The sequence below is a fragment of the Chiroxiphia lanceolata genome, chromosome 3 (assembly GCF_009829145.1).
Source record: "Chiroxiphia lanceolata isolate bChiLan1 chromosome 3, bChiLan1.pri, whole genome shotgun sequence".
Lineage (NCBI taxonomy): Eukaryota > Metazoa > Chordata > Aves > Passeriformes > Pipridae > Chiroxiphia > Chiroxiphia lanceolata.
In genome coordinates, this window is record NC_045639.1 from 40,300,527 (window position 1) to 40,318,231 (window position 17,705).

At 45.0% G+C, this 17,705-nt stretch overlaps 1 long non-coding RNA gene across 2 annotated transcripts; it reads left to right on the top strand.

Annotated features, from left to right (window-relative positions):
- The first annotated feature begins 3,752 nt into the window (after nt 1-3,752).
- Nucleotides 3,753-14,585, top strand: LOC116784411. Of its 2 annotated transcripts, XR_004356060.1 has the most exons (5): nt 3,753-3,855; nt 7,159-7,315; nt 8,298-8,480; nt 8,556-8,621; nt 14,399-14,585. It is a non-coding gene; the product is annotated as an uncharacterized LOC116784411 (long non-coding RNA). The 2 variants fall into 2 exon arrangements; XR_004356061.1 differs by lacking the exon at nt 7,159-7,315.
- Nucleotides 14,586-17,705: the final 3,120 nt, after the last annotated feature.

A 17,705-nucleotide genomic window follows, 5' to 3' on the forward strand; every position in this document is an offset into this window, starting at 1 on the left:
ATTACATTTTTTTCAGACATTGAAATAGCAGTGAGTGCATTAGATACATAGATTCATGGAGATGAAAAAGGCTCAAGTATTCATCTTATTCACTGCTCTCTCCTTCCTGATGAAGAGTTATCCCCTCCTGGACATGATCCAGTATTTTGTCCAGCCTTGCTTCCACTGATTCAAGTGTCGGGGCTTCCTTTGGGAAACTTCATCACTGCCTAATGCACTTTGCTGTTAGGAAGTGCATCTTGCCCTGCATTTGGCTTCAGCAGTTTGTCTCTAGGCTCTAGGCTTGCTTCCCAAAGTGCCAGCTGCTGTGGGTTCCTGCCTCCTCCAGGCAAACTAGATGTCTTCAGCTCTTTTCACTTTCTCCATAGGTCAGTCTTAATCCTTTAATAATTTACTACTTTCCTCCTCTGTGCTGCCATCTGCCCCCCTATTGGCCTGGTTCTGCCATACATGGGCAAAGTATCGCTGGGGGGAGAAAACCTCCCTGGTGTGGGACTGAGGCGCCAGGGGCTGTGACAGCAGTGGCTCCCTGACAGCTATGTGCTTCTCCAGCTCTGAGCCAGTGAGCGTGAGCTCAGCAGCTGGCACAGGAAAGCGCCGCTGGAGGGATGCTCTATTTAACACCAACTACTAATGGCCCAAAGGGGTTGTTCTGGCCAAGTAGGATTGCTGAGGCATAGAAACACCCTGGCTACACAGAGCCTTTCCCCTGGCCATACTCCCTGCATAGAAGCAGGCAAGAGGTTTGGGTGGAGGAAATTCTCAGTGCAACTCCAGAAGGGCGAAGGGCCAGGTCAGTTTGAGTAGGGCGTCCTGCCCCTCCAAGGACCATCAACAGTGCAGCTGCAGGATGCCTCATACCTAGCCGGGTGTCTGAACCGGATGGAGCAAAAACTTCCTGTGTAGCCAAAAAAGCTGGATTGACCCACGTTACATCCCTGAGGGCCCCTCATGTGAAGCAGTCTCCTTTCCTCCATCACATTCCCAAAAATGGTGTGAGCACCCCTTGCCTTTCATAGAAGTTGTCATCTGCAGCTGATACTCATGCATGTTTGGAGGTGCGGGAGTGTCCCTGTTCCTCACCCATCACCATGAATTGACCCAGAGGAATACATTTCTGTGGTTCATACTCCAAGCCCCTTTTTGTGCCCTCACCTCATTTCCCTTCTTTTGTGTCCCTGTACTTGCAGCTCCTTGAAATGGAGCCAACAGGGCCATGAGCCCCTCCACCCTGTGCTCCTAACCGTCCCCTTGCATGCTGTGTCCCTCTGCCTTCAGGCAGCTCAGCAGAGCTTGGCCTGGGTCAGATGCCTGCGTTCCTCCTCGCCCTGGGACCCAGCGCTCTTCCTCTCTTTTTGTTTCCTTTTGTTTATGGTACTCAATCCAGCTCTCAGGCCATGCGCAAATGCTCTGCTCCTGGCCAACTTGAACTGGTTTCAAGGAAGATTGCACAAGAGTTCAGGGCTGGTGCTCGGAGCCAGGCCTGCTGGGCTGGCTGTTTTGTTCTCTCGGCCCTAGTCCTGCCGGAGGACCTGCTGGCATGAACTCCCGCCAAAGTGGAGTCAGCAGGATGCCGCACGAGCTGCCTGGCTGGGAGGAGCTAGAGAGGCAGTCCTGTGAGGTCAGGGACAGGCTTTGCAAATTCAGCTTAAAAAAAAAGAAAAAAGAGCAAGTTTGTCTGGGATACTTTGCTTTCCCTTTAAACCATTTGGACTGATGGTAAACCCAGCTACCTCCAGGTATAAATAGCTTTTATTCCAGCTGAGCAATAAAAGCTCTGCTGTTTGTGGTAGAGAAGCCAGGCTCCAAGTGGTGAGAAAGGAGCTGACAAGGAGAAATAGCTTTCCCAAAATCAAAGGAGAGAAGGTGGAGGGGTCCTGATGGCATACACAGCTGCAAATGTGTCTGGGAGCCTTTACCTCCCTCCCTTGGCACAGGGCTGGGGCACCCTGCAGAAATGGCTCTCTGGGTTGCCATTTGCAGTCTGGCTGGCCTTTGGTGAGAGAAAGCACTTACTACTCTTCTTCTCTGAAGCACAGCTTTTATTTCAAGTGATGTGAAACCCTCACATGCATGGGTCTAAAAAAGCTGCAGGCGAGTATTAAAAAAACCTTTTTTTTTTAAAGGCAGTTTTGTTATGTTTGGTTGGTTGGCCTGTCTTTTCAGTAACCTTATCAACAAAAATATCAACAAAGAGATGATATGGGAATACTTGAAAAAAATCAAACCTATCTGCTCAAGCAGGCTGCGGTAGGGTGGACCCTTGGAGAGTTAGCTGACCTGCTGAGCCTCTGTCAATTATTTTTAAAGAATCACATGGAATGTGAAACTTCAGGATGCAGGAGGTTGCTCAGCAGTCTGTGGCTGAGATGTTGAAGTGCCTTGGGACAACCATTGCCATCACAACGAAGAAATTTTGTTTACTTTCCTGGCACAGGACCTCCCCACTTTGAAGGAATCTGGAGTGACTAAAAATCCCTTGGCAAAGCTCTGTCTTTCTCAGAGGTGGGATTCATCTCAGCTGACTGTAGAAGTGTGAAAGTCACACAATGATCCAAACTAATCATCCTTCCTCTTCTCACAGGGCATAAGAAGCAACATGCATCTCACACACACACATATATATATATACATATATCTCTATATATGCATACATGTACATACATACATATATATATATATATATATATGTTCAGTGGGACAAATCTCTTGCTGGAAGTGCCCACCTCTTCTACTGAGCATAGTGGGAATTTGGGAGTTTTGATTATCGATAACTGTCTACCTTAGAGAAGATGAGCACTAAATTGTATGACTTGCCTTGGAGAACAGGCTTACTTTTGGTCCTTTGGAGCCACAGAGGAGGTGCTTGATGGCTTACAGTGGCTATGCAGTGACATACAAATTCTTTCTCTGACTCACAGGTTCTAGTGCAATTTCTTGGCTGTTGGCAACCTCATTAAAAACCCTGATGAATGCAATGATACAGCCCCTGAATTATTCTCACTTCCACCAATTTTGTTTGAGAACATGGCAATATTCTCCCCATATTTTACAGTTTAACGTAATGCTGATAAATGATATGACAATGATAAATTTTCATTTTATTTAAAGCTGTTTATCATCCATATCTATTATAGAAAGTCATCAATTATGCAAAAAGCGTGAATGTTTAAAGAGCCTTAAAGTGTCTCTATTTCTGGATTGTATGTGTGTATTCTTTACTCCTTACACTGGAGACTCCTCCATTAAGTATCATTTCACACAAAGAGCCCGAAAAATGAAACTTGACAGGGAGATCTTAGACAAGCTGGAGGCCTGTCACAAAATGTGGCAGAGCCATAAGAATTTCACGTCTTGGGAGAATCCTTCAACACTTGAAGCGGGGTCCTAATCAGAGAACCAGCAGACTAGATGGATGCAGTGTATCTCGGATCAAAAAGCCATGCTCTATGGCTCGCCTGAAGTCACCTTCCATAGCTTAGCCAGGGCTTCTCAATAGAAGGGGAAATAATTAGGTCCTTCATGAGCTCTCATTAGCGGAGGGGTCCACACTGCTCACAGCCCAGAGATTTCTCCAGTCTGTGTCTGTCATAAAAGCCAAAGGAGCAGCATCCCAGCAACTGGCATGTGTGTGGACCATGCTGCAGAGACTTGTGGCTTGCAGAGGTCTGCTCTTGCTCTGGAGCAAGGGAGCAAGATGGATGAAATGGCTGAGATGTCGTAAGTTGGGCAGCTATTGCTCATCTCTGAGTTAGCACAGCAACCTCTTTGCTATGGAGGGACAGATTCTGCTCACAGGGCAGTGTCTTTGGAGCCACCTTGCACTAACAGCAGTGTAATTGGCAGCTTGTTTTGGTATGTGCATTAAATCACAGTAACAGGGAGGTTTTACAGCAAGGAATACAGGTCAGGGAGCGAATACCAAACAGAGACCCTTTAAAGTAGCTGAAGATATTGGCATCTTGGATCTTTTCTTTGTTTCCTTTCAAGATACTGGGATGACCAAAAAAAAAAAAAAAGAGTTAAAGTAAGGAAATTAGATCACGAAAAGCAAATTAACTAAACAGCACCATCCTGGCCTGATGCTGATCTTGCACATGGTGTGCCAGTAAATCCCAAGTAACCCAGCACACATCTGGGCGTTTCTGGGGCGGCTCTGTCTATTCAGGCCTGCCAGGGTGTTGGAGGGGGCCCGCAGCTGCCAGAGCTCTCCGGTAGCGTGTGACAGGAAAGGGAGAGCTTTCTCACACATCTGACACAAGAGGTCGATTGTGGGGATTGCTGACGGGTGACCTCCCTGTGCCACCAGTGCTGGGGCTGCGGGCTCCTCTGGCACAGGCACCCACCAGGAGACCTTCTGCTCTTGCATTACAATGCCCATAGCATTGTAAGTGTCCTGTAGTTGCCAAAGACTTAGATACTTAAACATCTCCCTGAAGTAATTAGTTGTGTTTTTAAATTACTTACAACGTATTTAGTGCTGTAGGGAATGTGGCAGGTTGTGACAGAGAAGGGAGCAGAAAGCCTGTGGAGTGGGAAGTATGGTGGCATCAGCTATTTTTAAACATGCCATGCAAGGTCACCTCCACAGTATCCCTGCACCCAGCGCTACTGTCTCCCACCCGCCTGCCCTTCACAGCACACGGTGATTTTTGCCGTGAAAACTTTAATTTTCTTTCATTCTTCATTTCTATTCTTTGTTGCCATCAGGAGATGTCCTTGACAGTGCCATGCAACTTTAAGCCAAGTAGGCAATAATACAATGGCAGAGTTGCAGCCATCATGCCTTTTATTGAGTGCATTAAAGGCCTGGGATCAAAGGCTGATTACTTCCAGCTCTAGTAGAGTTGCAGTGGCACGTTAGTAGGACTTTTTTTTCTCCCTGCCAGTTCAAACAGCTACACAACTTTCCATTCAGCTTCTATTTTTTCCTTAGGTTCAGGGCATGAGGATGAATGGCCTCTGAATCCTGGCTTCTCCCATGGCAGACACTGCCTCTCACTGCCAATCTGCCTGTCACAGAGCTTGTTGTGGATCTTATACCCAGTGCTTTGATGGTTAGGCTGGTCCAGAGCATCACTGCTCTACCAGAGAGAAACCTTTTGCTTTACAGCCATGAGCAAAACCAGTTTCTCTCGTGCCATACAGAGAAATGTTATTTTCTTTTGGTAGCTCTCTCCCATACATGCTGATGAAGGGAGAGAGGTTCCCTCAAGAGGTTCTCCATGGTCCTCCTAGTACCTATTTGTGCATGTCAGCATCTCTGTTTTTTTCCTCCTCTGCTAGACACACTTCCCAGTGCATCCTGGGATTGTGCTTGTCTTTCCATGACAGCATCCCATTGGTGCCCAAAATAATTAACTACCAGCATGTCCTTTTCCCCTTCAGCCAGTTCCAGATGAGTTCACAGTTCACAGTGTCAGTTCTTGCTGTTAATCCATAAACTATAACCTTTACATCGGGTACTGTTCAACATAATTAGATTTCTATTACATGGTGTTCTTTCCTGCAGTTAAACAAGACTTGCTTTACTTCAACAGCTAGCCCCAGGTGAGGTTTAATTGTAACCTTGGTGTTAAAGCTCTTGTGCTTGCACACCATTCTCTCAAAGCCTCCAGTCCACCACACCACAGCCTGCACTTATCTTGACGTGACACGTTAGCAATCATCCATAGCTCTCTGGCAGCGAGATCCAGACTTGCCCTGCAGGATGTCAGCCCTCTCCCAAGGATCAGCTCTTTTCATGAAGAGAAGAATAAAACCAGGATGGCTCTTAGTCAGGTCACCCTGACTGCAGCATAAACACACTACCTGCTCTGGTGCAAGCTGGAGTGGAAAACAAAGGCACAATAGACCAAACAAGGTCATTAACAACAATTTGATCCAATTATACATCTACAACCAGGGCTCTATGTTTGATGGTTTTTATTTTGTGCTGGGAGGGAGGGAAAACAACCTTGCACATAATGGAGCGGTGCTGGGTACTGAAAGGTGTCTCACATAAAGCAGCAGTAAAGCCTCCTCAATCCACCTATACCTTGGTTGAGTGTTCATTTACTCCCACTCTCACCACTGCTATTCGCTGTGGTTAAAAAATGTTGGTATGCAGGAAAAGTTTCCTCCTACAGTGAGAGGGCTGCGGCCACCCCCTCCGCCTGAGCCCAGTGGCCGCTTTTACGCCACAAGAGCATGACAGTAAGAGAAATGCCTGGGGAAGTGAATCAATAGTGGCACACTGGCCAGCTGCAGGGTGAGGATGGGGTAAATTGCTGGAAGAAACTTTCCCAGCCACCGGAGGAGTTGGGAGAACAATGCGGAGAAGAGGATGTGAGGCACTTCCCGCCACTGGCCAGCCCCGCGCCAAGGAGTGCCGCAGCCTCCAGTGCTATCTTTGTACCCTTGTCATCGTCTGGAGGCGGCTTTTGCTGTTTGCTGTGGGTTTCTATACTCTTGTTTCTTTCAGCTCTCTCTCAGAGATCTGTTTGTCTCTGCAAAACAAGGGGACTGTTTTCCCCAGCCTTTCTGGCTGACATCCACTCAGCCCATTCGAGGCAGGTCTCTGGGCCAGACTGGGAGTGTGTTGGTTCCTCTCTAAGATCTGGCTGCTAGAGCAGCGCAGATGCTTTTTTTCTCTTCTCATCCCTCTTTCCCTCCTTCTATCCCTGAGAGATGGAGATAGTGGATGTCTTGTTTGTTCTGCTTTCCCATCACATTTGTCTATTACCAGCCACTTGAATCTCTGTCTACATCCTGCAGAGCTGCTTCTCTCTACAATATTCAAGTGCCTTTTGCAAGGGGAAAAAAAAAACCCTCACAAAAAACAACCCCAAACAACCCAGCCCTGTGATTTTCCTCCCTGCTCTCAGGAAACAGGTTTGTTTGTTTTTTAATGAATGCAAAGAATGCAGATAGCGGTGAGGAAAAGCTTGGGCAATGAGTTCGACACTTCTTTATTTAGGCTTCTCCATGTGTATCAGCTGAGCCCAGCAGGCAACAAAGCAAGAGCTGGATGTTATTTCAGGAAAAGTCTGGTCTTTCATGCTTGAGACAGAGTAGTGTCCCTGGAGGGCAACCCTGAGCTCCTATAGTGCATGGGTGATTTGGACAGAAAATGGTCAAGGAATTTCAGCAATGCTGCTTTTCTCCTCTGTCTTCCAGGCTCTTTGTAGCAGGTGTCCCCAGGGCTGCCCACTGCCACTGAGACAGGTTGGAAGGACTTTGCACCTACAGCTCTGCCTGGCCTGGTATTTCCCACTGCTCCAGTGCTGGACACTTATGGCTGCACAGGACCAGAGACACAACAGGCACATCCATGGTACATTGTGAGAGATAGACGGTGCATGGCAGTGGTGGGGACTCTGCCACTTACACCATGTGGGCAAGGCAGCTGTGCTAGCTGGCATTGGCAGAACACTAATAACAGGTTCATTCCAGCTGTGTGCTTCTTGGAAACAATGGGCTGAAATCACAGTCATGCTGATGTCTACATCAAAAAGAAAAAAAAATCCTAAAGTGATGTGGCAGATAAAGCACAACATTTCTCTTGACTTACTGCTCCATGCTAGTTAGTTTTAGGTATTTCTGCCTTACTGAAAGTCAAATTTCAGTCTTGAAGCTTCACTTCAGCATGAAAAGTAGAAGTGCATTACACAGAGCAAGCTGCTTAGACTTTAATTTAAACAGCATATATATTTTGGCCATGGCTCTTTGCTGAATTCAGCACAGATTCAGGCTTGGTCAGACTGCAACTGCATTTTTCCATGCATAAAATATTCATTGCACTTTTTTACCTGGCTTTAGCCATGATATTGTGTGAATCACATCTTTGGAACACCTCAGTAGTTAAAGGCATATCTGTTCATTGGGATCCAAGCAGCTCTAAGACAGGTCACCTCTAGTTACAAGCCTGATATTCATTTTCCCATGGTGAGCATATTTCTTCTTTAGTCATATGGGATTTTTGCTTCTTTCAAAGTATGTCTTTTGTAGCAGATTTTAATGTAGATTTTTATGCAAGAATGTATTACTAGGTTGTTTTCTATTGATGCAGAGAAATCTTTTCTGCAATTTGCATCCCATTAACAGCTTCATAAGAGACAATCCTGATTCTAATGGCTCTGCACAATAAGCCAATAAAGCCAAATATGGAAGGGATTATGGAGTGTGTTGCTGTCATACCCACAAAATGGTTCATATGTTCAAAAGAGAGGCATCGACTCATCTGACACCTAAGGTTAGTTCTAAGAGTTACTACTACTGATATTTTTCAGCAGCGCTTTGCCTTTTATCTCCTGTAGGTTGCCTTCTCAATTTTCTTGCTCTTGAAGCAGAAACAGAAGAGGAGCCCCAGCCTACAGCCTTGCATGTGGGCATCCTACACAGCCTGACGGGTGGAAAATGCTGCCGGATTCCAAAAAAACACAGTGCTGTTACATCATTTCTCTAGTGCTGGAATAACAACAGAGGCTGCCTTAGGGCAGGTATAGGTGCTAGCTGGTGTCCCTGCCACTGACACCTTCCTGAAGGCGTATTTACACCCTATGCTTTCCCTGTAGGAAAGGCCAGGTGTCTGCGCTGAGCCTCTCAGATCTGCTGCCCATCTTTGATGCTGCTGGCACGAGGTAGGATGGTGGGCAGGCTTACCAGCTGTGGAGGATGAATAACTCTCTCCCCCGGCGTCAAAGTTTCAATCCTTAGCCTTGGGGGGAGTTTATCGGGTTTTGTAAACAGGATATTGGAAGTGAAGAGCAGATGTTAGAAGCCAGCCTCCCGCTGCCTGAGACCCTACAGCTATGCAGAGGGATGCAAGGGGATGCCCATACGGGGAAACAGTCCCAAGCTGTGGAGAGGTTTCTGTTCCCATCACTCAGGGAGCACATTTTTACAGTGTTTTTATATAAAACTACTGCTGTGAGGAATGAGGTGGCAGAAGAATGAAACTGGTAGAAAGCTAGCTCTGAGGAGAGAGGGAGTGTGGTGTGAAAGGTAAAGCTGTAGTCCAGAGCATGGTGGGACCTGCCCACAGATGACTTTTCTCTCTGTCCACCAGATCCTTCCTTGTCTCCTCCTGCCTCATCTGGGGACAGCACTCACAAGTCAGCTCAGCCATCTGGCTCTCTTGTACCCTCTCTTATCCTGCAGGACACAGCCTGAAGTTCTCATATAAAAACAAGTAGTTGTCCGGGCTCCTGGGAAATACATGGAAGGGTACTTGTTTGAACTGTGGCAATGCCCATACCACATTCCCTCCCAGTGCACAGGTGATACTCTATGTGTTTTTAACTAGCTGAAGGTTTTCACAGACTCATTCCCTAATAGAGAGACTTTATAACAAAACAAACAGCACTCAAAAAAGTATTTTGCCTTCTTTAGTCATGTTTGTATATGCTCTTCTGTTTTAATTGTTCAGCCATTATGGGGCTTCAGCATGTTTTGTTTGTATATTGTGGCCTGTGTTTTCAGCTTCATGGTTATCAATATTGTCTTTATGCCTCCACTTGATTTAGAGCAGCATTTTCAGAGTCATGGCCCATTCACCTTTGAGACAGCAGCACCATGACCTGAGGATTTTTCCAGTTGTTGCAAAGCACTGAACAGGCGTGGTTCCTCTTCCTGAGACCCACAGGGTACACTGACTGGGCCTTGCAGTGGCAGGAGCTGGATACCAGCTTCAGATCTGCATTAGGAGCTGAGTCGGCCCAGTTTTGACATGTTCTGATTCACAGTCTGATATCTTCTGACCTCCTGTCTCCACATGGCATGACTTTGAGCTCACCACGTGCCCCTGATGGGTGCATCGCTGGCTGCTTGGGGGCAGGCCCAGGCTTGGGAGGGTTCTCAGATGTGGACCAGCCTGAGGAGATGGTCTGTCACTTCCCAGGGTGTAGGATGTCTGGGAACTGGGTCTGCTCCCCTAAAAATGCAATTTTCTTTGCCACAGGACTTTGCACTAGCCCAAGCTTTTGCGTTTCTTAAAGTTCTAGCATCTGTAGGGTGTAACTTTATCAAAGACTAAAAAAGACAGTTCAGCCAGCTTCAATATGATCCTCCCTTGTTTTCTTTTTCCATTCTCTCAGCCTTTGAATTTTCCTTTCCTCTGGACTGCATATTTTATCCTTTATCTTTTTTCTTCTACAATTCTATTATGGTGATACCTAGCAAAGACCAGGACCCTATTAGACACAGACAACAAAGACAGTTTTCAAAGAACCTGGCTATAAAATGCCTTTTTTGGAAGTTTCTGCTTTCAGTTACTTTTTTCTCTACCTTGTTTTCCATCCTTTTTTCTGGCTATTTCCTTCCTTCCTGCCTTCCTTCCTTCCTTCCTTCCTTCCTTCCTTCCATCCATCCATCATAGGAGTATGGGAATAAGGAGCTGAGAGGAGCAACATCACTGAAGTGTATCTTTTCTTCCCCATCTACCACTCTGTGTAGCAGCCAGAGAGGAATACAGAAGCCTGTCCTGGAAAGGTTTTGGTGGAACAGTCAGTGAGTTGAAGGGCTGGCTGCTCTTGCTTTCCAATGGGAGAAGGAGGTGGCCTAGCTGCAAGGCAGCAAGTGACCTATACAGGGGGCATTACATTTCTCACATCCCGAGACCTCATCTGCCAAATGTGGCCCAGCTGTGTCCCCTGCAAGGTCAGTGTGGAGAGCAGGCACCCACATGGCTGTGTGATGGCCCTGCTTTGCTCGGCAGAGTTAGCTACCTCAAATGCCAAGTTAGTGGGCAGAGAGCTAGCATTCACCCTTAGAAGCTCCTCCAGCACTGGGCAGCATCCTTAATCAACATGTCTTTGAGGCCCTTGATAAAGAATACAGCAAAATTATTATTTTCATGACAGCCAACATACAGTTGTCGAAACACTCAGGATTGTTTCGGTTTATGCTTCAGACCACAACGCTTACAAGACAAATGCTATGCTCCTCGGTATAGCTTCCTTTAGCTATGATTTTATTTCTTTAGGGCTAAATTTTATTTTAGTCCTAATTAAAATTTTATTTCTGCTAATCCTCTCTAATATTTTCCACTATGGCATTGCAATGCCTGCACTGGCACTGAAGGCTTTTTTGTTTGCTGGATGCAATTAGGGTTGACATGCACACATAGACAGGGTCGGAGCTTCTGGGTTGGCTTTCTTGGGGGATTTCAGGCAGGTTATGTTGGTTTTCTTATTTAGGACTTCGGCTGTGTGCAGATGCCTTCAGGCTTTGGGGAGCAGAGAGCTGCAGGACTCCTTTTGGTTAAAAGACAAGCTAATGGGCCCAAGCGTACAGCAGTGGCTTTGACAGGTTACACAGAATCATAGAATCATAGGATGGTTTGGGTTGGAAGTGACCTGAATGATCATTCAGTTCCAACACCTTCCACTAGACCAGGCTGTTCAGACATACCTATTTGCAGTGTCACTTCCTATCACACTTGCAGTGGAGGCAAATGTTTGCACTGTGATAACATTTCTTCTGCTAGAGCTTTCTGTTTGGGGATGCTGCAACATTTTCTGCAGGGCATATCGCCCTATGTTGGGGTTGTGCGAAATCTCATCTAAAAAAATTATGGCTAGGTAATGTTTTATATATTTGACATATATAACAATGCATATTGCATCAAGGAACTTAGTGCATGATAATATCCAAGGTGTAAGTTCAAGGGATCCAGCCTGCAGCATCCAGCCAGTGCTACAACCCCCACTCTTAGACAACTTTTGGGTGTTTAAGGTCAGGAGGCACCATTTTAGCCACCTATTCTGTTGTACTGGTGAGAAGACAGAAATTAATAATCTGGTGAAAGGAGAAAGGAAATGTCTCTAGGTGAGAGAGAGGATTCAAGCGAGGACTACCAGAGCTGCTGCTTTGCATTTGACTTGAGCTGAGCAGTAGTTTTCCTTTCTGGTGTCAAGTGCTAGGCTTTGTAGGCAGCCAGGCGAATGTATGGCATGGATTTCAGGTGATGAAGTGTGGAAGTCTAAGATGGCAAATTAAAAGTCCTGGGAAGGCCAGAGGGGGAAGAGCCTTGAGGGGAAGCCATATGAGTAGCGGCTGAGGTCATTTGGTCTGTTCAGCCTCGAGGAGACTGAGGGGAGACCCCATTGCAATCTGCAATTTCCTCGTGAGGGGAAGAAGAGGGACAGGCACTGATCTCTTCTCCATAGTGACCAGTGACAGGACCTGAGGGAACAGCTTGAAGTTGTGTCAGGGGAAATTTAGGTTGGATATTAGTTTTAGACTATTGAGCCTTTCCCACTGGGCACCTTTTCAGGACCATTGCTGTAGCTCTCCTTTGCGCTCTCTGCAATCAGCTCAGTCTCCCTGAACTTCAGTGGTGAAAACTGCACAGATGACACTTCAAATGAAGCCTTGACAGCATAGACAACAGGGGAAGAATGGTTTCCTGTTTGTCACAAGCTGTGCTTCTGTTTGTACACCTCATTAGAGCACTTTCATTTTTTACTGCAGCATGACCATGCTCATTCATGTTGAGCTGACATCCCTAGACCACCTGCAGAACTGCTGCTGTGTTAGTTGTTCCCCAGTTGGTCTTGCAGTCCTTGATGATGCCTACAAAACCTCAGAGCTCCACTTTGTCAATTCTGAATGGTGCTTCTCTTCCCACCCCTCTATCTCATTTGTCGAGATTGTTTTGCATTCCCCTCCTGTTCTCCAAAGTGCTTGTTCTTCATAGTGTCCTGTGCTAATTTAATAAGTGTTCCCTACTCTTGTGTTTTTTTCCAAAGATATTAATGAAAATACTGTGCACTGCCAGACATAAAACAGATGGCTTCAGACTTCATTTGATATGTCCTGCCTGTTTGACAGTGAAGCATTTATAACTGCTCTTAGTCTGGTTTTCCAAGCAGCTGTACACTCCTCTAATAGCAGTGTCTTTTAAGGTGTGTTTCTTTGCTTGGTTTATGAAAGTGTCAGGCAAGACAAAGGCAAAAACTCCATTAAAATCAAGATCTAAGACCTACTGTAAAAGGAAATTAGATTGATTTGATATGATTTGCTCTTGTCAAATCAGTGCTTGCTGTTCTTCATCTGCTTGTTGTCTTCTAGGTGTTAGAAAATAGTTTATTAAATTACCACTTCCAGTATTTTTCCAGGAATTGATATTAATCTGCCTGATCTCCAATTCCTGGCTTCTCCTTTACATCCTTCCCTTTCATGATAGGTGCTAGATTTGCCTTTCCAAGTGTGCAGAAACACATGCCCCCCATCCCTGACTGCTGTGCTGATGGTGCCAAGTGGGCTTCAGCTGTTTTACCCAGTATGGCAGAAGACTTTCAAGGCTTGTCAGTTGGAATATAGCTGAGTTATTTAGACACTGTCTAACCATTTTGTTCTTTCTTGCTGCCAGTATTCTTACCCTCTGACTGGATATGCTTGTTGTCTTAAATGGAGCACTTTTGAGCAAAGACTGAAGGAAAAAGTATCAAACAAAAAGCATGTTTGACATCATCACTCAGTATCTCCTGTTCGTGAAACTCAGGTCTTTCTTTAGCTCTCCTGTTGCTACTAGTGCATGCACTTCACACCCACTGTTTGTTGCATCACATCTTCATGTTGTTCTTCCATGCTTATGCTGTTCTTTTATACTTAGTAGCCTGACCTAGTTCCACTTTCTGTGTGCTTCCTCTGCACTTCTGCAACTAATGAAGAGCTCGTGATTTAGCCAGCTGATACCTTACTAGCTTCCCTTTGTACTTGCGCTATGTTGTCCCAGTACCAAGAAGCTCACAGTAGTTCTGTCCCTTTCATATAACTTCCTTAGGGCACTGCCAACTTCCAAAATGTCCTTTCTGCCTAGGATTTGTACCTCTGGGCTTGTGTGTACTAACACTGTGAGTTAGCTAAAGTCTGTCACAAAGGCCACTGTTTCGTTTTCTTTTTTTCCCTTTGCCTCCTTTTCTAGAAATCATGACTTCTAATGCTTCGAGATCACTCTCACATCAGTTGCTTGTCACCATCACCTGCAAAAACAGTTCCTCTGTATTAATTAGAATAAAATTTTTTAGAGTAGCTGGCCAGGAAGAAGCTAGAGAGATGACAGCTGCTGTCAGTTCAGGGAAGGGCATAGACTGAGTACCAGAATAGAGCCAGACAGAGAAGCCCCTGCATATTTAGCACTTAATGGTGTCAGTAAAAGTTATAATTACCTACCTATGAACTTGTCATTAGTTTCCAGGAAGTGTAGCTAACGGTGGTGCAAATATTTGTGTTATTTGAGTAAAACATGAACAATGAAAGCATGTTAATAAAATACTTTCTCAGTTCTGTTTGTCTGTCTTAGGACCTTTTAATAATTGTACAAATACAATAAAAGGGCTGAGGCCTTATTAGCATAGAGTTAGTCTTCTTTATTAAATTATTCATTGACATTAAAGTGTGTTTTCAAACACAGAGATTTGGGGCCAAGCAGAGCTGTTTTGTCTTCACTGAGCCAGACCCTCCAGCTTCTCAACAGCCAACCAAGATGCATCTGGCCTTCAAGACCATATGAATCTTTTCCAGCCAGCTTTTTCCAGTGCACAGTGTGCGCTGTTCCTGGTAACATCTCACTCCAGCCACATTAGCCCTAGAAGAGCTTTCTTGTGCAAAACTCCAAGCCAAAAGTCGCTTTCTGGGAGCTGCTCTCTTCTTTGCAGCACATCCCACACAAGCTGACCCTCTTCCTCCTGTGGCTGTTCCTAGGTGACTGTCCCTGTGCTGTTCTGGAAAAGCTCCCCTGAGCGGAGTGAAGGCAAATTGGCTTTTGGCTGCTATCTGTGGCTCTGGCATGTTCCTGCTAGTATCCCTTTAGGTACTGAGAGATTCACCAGGAGGGCGTCTGGTAACTCTGCTGCAAGTTATGTTAATAACATTATTGATTTCATTACTTCACTGTAGTTTTGCTTCACTACATCAAATCTTGGCACTAAGGTAAAGCAGCAGCTACTTAATTCAGTATAAATTATGCTTCTTTATGGGGCATCCAGAAGTAAAGAGAGCTCCCAAAGCTCCCATGGATATCTGCCTAGAGACTGGGATGGTTGCTAAAGGAGTTGTTGACTTTACCTTTCCAAACAACCACATGAGCACAGCTTTATAATTGATTCTTCTTTATATAATTGTATAAAAAGAAAACACTCTTCCACTATTGTAGAAGAGCTATGATGATGCATCAATAGCTGGTATCCTTGCAGGCAATCTGATTTCTGTTCTCTATCTTGCAATTGTTGATCTGATGTGTCCTCCGATAGTTGCTCTTTGAATCATAGGAAGCCCCTTGGGAAAGTGCAGAGACCTTCAGACCTCAAGGAGAATAAAGTGATCACAGGTAGTTGATTGGGTGAGCCATCGCAGTAATGCTGCATAGTCTCCTACTCATATGGGTCTCAGAAAACCAATTTCTCTTTAAAAAGAAAAAAACAAATCTACAAAATGCTGCCACAGTACATTATTCTTTTATGGTCTAATTCAGAATCAATTGTCATGAGTTGGAGAACGCTCCTGCTCATACTCTTGGACTTTGGATTAGATCTTAAAATGCTTAAAAAAAGCTGTGAAAAAAAGGTGGGAAGATTTGAAAGGCTTCCCCATAAATACATGTTTTTTTTTTAACATACCTAGAGGCTTAGACAACTGGCATATTTACATCAACATATTCTGGTGATAAGAAATCACATTACTGGCAAGCAGAGGACCCCCTAAACTTATAGCTCATTTTCCCTGAAGTAAAATCAAAAGTAGCAGTGTCAGCTCATCATTTCTTAAAACATCTATTAAAAGTAACTCACCTGAGGGAAAAGCATGTTGTAACAGGCGGGCTTTCCTCTGCTCCTCTGAGAACACTCAGTGGCCAAAACCCCTGCACCTAGACCCCACTGCTCAGATCTCCTGCTGATTTTGTGGGAGAGGACTGAAAGACACATGACAATCCCAGGACTCATCCTCCTATTAACACATTCGCAGAAGTAGCTGGAAGGACAATTTACCCTACCTCTTCCCTACTGCTTTTTTATTCCAATAATTCAGTTCATGTCCATACTGAAGAATTAGTTCACCAAAGAGCTGACCTTGTAGGAAACTGAAGCATGCTGGAGAGAAAATAAGCCCTAGTTATTAATGTAAAAACAAGCAGCTCAGTGATGTGTGATACGAGTTCCAAAATTACATTTAAAACCTTTCAAAACTAAACCATGAAGAGAAGGCCTGACACTTTCGCTAACACTGTTTTGAGTGAAAAGCCAGAATGGAAAAACCTAACTGAAAGTGTATTTGAAAATGGTTTCATAAAAATAAGGTTCACAAGAAACAAACTGGAATGACTATAAACCATATTTGGCAATAGTACTTTACAAATTGCCTTGATTTTAGAAGGATGCAGAGTGCATGATAAGATCAGCTGCCTGCACAGGCTGTTTTATAATAAATGGCATTGCATTTTTCATCCCCAGCACAATCTCCAGCCATACAGTACTTTTATTTATTATGAGAGTGTTCCGCTGCAATGACAGCTGAAGTGAGGAAGGAAATGGCTTCGAGAACATGGGAAGAATCCTATAAAGTTAAAGGAGTGGAATGGGGAAAAGTATTTTAAAGTACAGGTGGTAGTGTAAATTATTGAACATCTGAAATGTTTTCCCCTGGTAATTTTAATCACTTTGTGAACTCAGTCACTCAGGCTTTTGTGAGACACTTGGTTTATTGTGGAAGCTTCATGCCATTAGTTGCAGCTCAGGAGTCAGCCCTGCACTCAGGGCTGTGGGCAGGACACGCCATGTGCATGTGCCATGACACTAAACATGTCCCTTCAAAGGACAAAATGCAGCATGCTGAGGCTGGCTCACAGCCACTGCCTCCAAACACCCACCACCATAAAATTAGCAGTGATCATCCCAAATGGGGCACTGATGCCCAGCAGCATTGAAGTTGACCTACAGACACCAGAGAGCATCCTCAAAACCACCACCTCCAAGAGGGATGTGCTCACCCACAGAGTCATACTGGGCTGAAGGCTGTGGGTTGGTGATTGGGTCTTCTTTGCATTGTGCAGGGAATGAGCTGAGCATGTCTCAGTGTGAAGCATCTCTGACTCTTTCCAGAGATGCCTGCTGGGAGCTAGCCACCTCCTGGATGTGCTGCTCCAGGGCCAGGGCCATGGAGGTGCTCCCTCAGCCTCCAAGGACACGTGGACCATGGGAAGCTGGCCCAGGAATGAAGCTGGTTTTGAAGTATCCCATGGAAATTGTGCATACAGAAAGACGGAAGGGCATCTCAGGGTGGTTTATGCAAAACGAATATTGTCAGACACATAGCAATGCTTCACAAATTTGGTCACATTTCCCTCCACACTAATTCCACCCCTTGCTGTTCTTCAAGCACTGACATATTTTGCCACTGTATTTGGAGATTTCCCTTGCCTTTATTATCTAAGAATAACTAAATTATTTTGCTTGGTGCCTTTTCTTACCAAAAGAATAGTTGTTGGCTCAACTCTTATATTGTTAGCATGCTATCAAATCTCACCCGTAGTCTATCACAGTGAATGTAAAGGTGATTTAGACAAAAAAAGGGTTAGGATAAGCAGGTGGTATTTCAGTGTGATTAATGAATGAATATATCTAATGCTGATCAAATGACTGGACTTCATTTATGGTAGGCAAGATTTGGGCAACCTCCTTGCTGGCAGCTGCCAGAGACAATGACAAAATTTTCCTCACCCATTT